This window comes from Nanorana parkeri, unplaced genomic scaffold (genome assembly GCF_000935625.1).
Source record: "Nanorana parkeri isolate BGI_ZX_2015 unplaced genomic scaffold, ASM93562v1 scaffold335, whole genome shotgun sequence".
NCBI classification, from domain to species: Eukaryota; Metazoa; Chordata; class Amphibia; order Anura; family Dicroglossidae; genus Nanorana; species Nanorana parkeri.
In genome coordinates, this window is record NW_017306603.1 from 1331946 (window position 1) to 1336030 (window position 4085).

Sequence of the window (4085 nt, forward strand, 5' to 3'; positions counted from 1 at the left end):
TGAAGAGGATGAGGATAACGAGAGGGCTCATGTTGACCGCTCCGGGTCTCTGCAGCACCATCACTCCCAGCTCTCGGCTGCTACCCGGAAGATACCCTGACACCGGGGGCGTGGCCCGTTCGACGTCACGGTTGCGTAAAACCGCGGAGAACTCACTACGTGTCTGTAATACAAGCGAGGCACGCCCACTCAGCTATAAGCGAGAGTGGGCGTGCATTTAATACGGGGCCCCGTCCCATTTCCATGGACGGGTGGGGAAAGTGAATGGGGAAAAGGGGGGGCGGGTTTAGGGGAGTGGCTATTCCCTCCATTGTGATAATGCTGTCACTTGTCAGATGTTACATCATTGCTCATATTATGGTTGTCACCCTCTGTGAGTCAGCGCGGTGTACATGCTGCTCCTCATACAGGCAGCCAGCGGCTCGACACAGTATGGCTGGTTCTACAATACATGTCCCCAGATTATGGAGACATCCATAGTGGTGATTGGATCTGCAGATTGTAGCATGCATGTGGAAATCTGCATGAGCTAAAACAATACACATCTTACTAATAACAACCTTATATGTTTTTTAACCACTTCCTGTCCAGGCCGTTTTTCAGTATTCAGTGCTGCAGTACGTTGGCTGACATTTATTCAGAGCTTCCTGTTGGTGGTATTTAACCAGTTGACATCCGCGGTGTTAAACCACCTTCCCATCCCGGACATTTTTCAGTATTCAGCGCTGCGGTACTTTGACTGACATTTATTCCGTCATGCAGCGCTGTACTGAAATTAATTTTTTACCCTTTTTTTAGGACAGATAGAGCTTTCTTTTGGTGGTATTTATTCACCACTGGGGGTTTTTATTTTTTACTATATTAAGGAAAAATTACCGAAATTTTTTTTAAAAAAAACAGTTTCCCCTATATTAAATGATAAAACATTTATTATTACCCAATTTTAGATTCTCCGATCCATGATCCATAGTACATAACATGAAGTTGTACTATGGATCATTTAAAGTCACCTGTGCCTTTAAGAAAAAGTATCGGTAATTGGTATCGGCAAGTACATGAGGGGATGTACTTGTACTTGTACTTGTACTTGAAAAAGTGGCATCGGGACATCCCTACCACTAAGCTTTTATTTTTGAAATTACCAAAAAAAGTACCAAAAAAAACTGTTTCCCTATGAAATGTTATGAAACATTGATTATCACCCTAATTTTTGGGTAAAAATATAAAAGACGCGGTCACGTCGGGTAAAAAGACACCAAACATGTCAAGCCTTAAAATTGTGTGTGCCCGCAAAAATCGCAAAAAAACTACGCTAACCAAAATTGGCCATAGCCCACGCCTTAAAAGCTTTTACCGCTCATCAGTTTAGTGTTATCCGTGATTGATGGCCCTAAATTCATTGCTTGCACTCCGACGTTCGCGGGGATATGTAACGTGCGGCACAATCGTCGTTTTCGCACGGAGGTGCACCCAACGCGTATTTGCATGTGTATGTGGGGATGGGGGACTTCAAAAAAAATGTGTGTTTTATTAATTTTGATTCGATTTTTTTTTATGGTTCTTTCATTTTCTTTTAAACATTTTTTCTTGTACACTTAACTAAGCGTATCTGCCGCGAGGCAAACAAGGCGTTTGCCTGGAGCGGCAGATTCGCTGAGAGCGGCGTTGTGCTAGCTACCGGCTGCTGCTTTGTGTCGTGGTGCTGTGCTGTCCATGAATCGGCGGGTCAGTCCGGGGGGGCGGCGTTGCTGCCGTGCCTAGGGCAGCAGCAAAGCTAAATACACCGCTGGGTCACCCACGGCATGTCTGCGCATGCACAAAATTCTCCATGCACAGACCAACCCAGGCCTCTACCAGTCTATGTGACCTGGCAGACCGGTGGCATGTCTGCGCATGCATGAGATTCCCTGTGCACAGACCGATCCAGGCCTCTGCCAGTCTATGGGATCTGGCAGACTCACAGCAAGACTTCCCATGTACAGACCAATCCAGGTCTCTGCTAATTTATGGGACCTGGCAGACTCGGCACAGACCAATCCAGGTCTCTGCTAATTTATGGGACTTGAGAGACCCGTGTCATGGCTACCAATGCATGAGATTCCCCGTGCACAGACTGATGCAGGCCTCAGCCAGACTATGGGACCTGGTAGACCTGCTGCATGTCTGCACATCAGCAAATAAATACAAGAGTCCCGTGTATTCTTCTTGAATTTTGGTGAGCTGTGTGTATTTCTTCCAGATCTGTGCAGTATTCCAGTGTGAGACTTGGAGCTTCCTGTTATAAAGACCAGTCACTGCATGTCTTCACATGCACAAGATTTCCTGTGTACAGACAGATCCAGGCCTCTGCTAATCTATGGTACCTGGCAGACCCGTGGCATGTCTGCAGATGCATGAGATTTCCTGCGCACAGACCAATCCAGGCCTCTGCCAGTCTATGGGACCTGGCAGACACGTGGCAAGTCTGCGCATGCATGAGATTCCCCATGCACAGACCGATCCAGGCCTCTACCAGTCTACGGGACCTGGCAGACACGTGGCAAGTCTGCGCATGCATGAGATTCCCCATGCACAGACCGATCCAGGCCTCTACCAGTCTATGGGACCTGGTAGACCCGTGGCATGTCTGCGCATGCATGAGATTCCCCATGCACAGACCGATCCAGGCCTCTACCAGTCTATGGGACCTGGCAGACACGTGGCAAGTCTGCGCATGCATGAGATTCCCCATGCACAGACCGATTCAGGCCTCTACCAGTCTATGGGACCTGGTAGACCCGTGGCATGTCTGCGCATGCATGAGATTCCCCATGCACAGACCGATCCAGGCCTCTACCAGTCTATGGGACCTGGCAGACACGTGGCAAGTCTGCGCATGCATGAGATTCCCCATGCACAGACCGATTCAGGCCTCTACCAGTCTATGGGACCTGGTAGACCCGTGGCATGTCTGCGCATGCATGAGATTCCCCATGCACAGACCGATCCAGGCCTCTACCAGTCTATGGGACCTGGTAGACCCGTGGCATGTCTGCGCATGCATGAGATTCCCCATGCACAGACCGATCCAGGCCTCTGCCAGTCTATGGGACCTGGCAGAGACTTGCAGCGTGCCTGCATACGTGAGGTTTTTATTGAATGCTATATCCTATACCAGAACTTTTCCTTCACTTTCTGTCCTCCGCACGCAACAGGAAGTGAGACAAAATCACAAAGTGAGACAGTTGTCACCGCAAAAAGTGAGATTACCCCTGTGCTGATCACAACTTTAAAATGTATCCCCCCCCCAACTTTAAAGCTGATCTCCAAGCACAAAAACGTTCATTCAACATATTCCTCTATAGCCAGAAAGGATATATATCCATATTGTGTGCATGAAATGCCTTTGCAGACCCAGATATTACATTGTAAAATTAGCAATTACATCATTGGTGTGCAATGCATAGACTATGCAGAAACCAGAGCTGTAGGAGGAGCTCAGCAGAGCTCCACCCACTATAAACTGCCTGCAGAAAACTACAGGAGGGGGCAGAGACCAGACCAGTCACCCTGCAGAAGGACAGAGAACAGCAGTCACCGGTCTTTATTACAGGAGGGGGCAGAGACAAGACCAGTCACCCTGCACAAGGAGAGAGAGCAGCAGTGACCAGTCTGTATAACAGGAAGCTCCAAGTCTCACACGGGATTACTGCACAGATCTGGAAGAAATACACAAAGCTCACCAAGATTCAAGAAAAAATACACATGACTTTTATATTTATTTGCTGATCCTGGATTTCATTCTCTAGCTGGCTGCCATCATTGACTTTTTCAGGCCACTGACAATCTAATGCAGCACCGTATGGTGTCCCTAATGGACCGAGCAAGTTTAATTGTGCACATAATCTGTAAAAATTACAGTATTCCCAGAAGTTATATCCAGACAGGTAACTCTGGTTCACCCGAAGGTTGCTATGCAACCTGAAGACCGCTAAGTACCTTGGCTAATTACTGCGAGGAGGTGTAATACTGCCGTCACATCTGAATTATTTCCCGGGGATATTTTAAGAAGCCGGCTGCTATCTTTTGTCTGTATATAAAAGTAT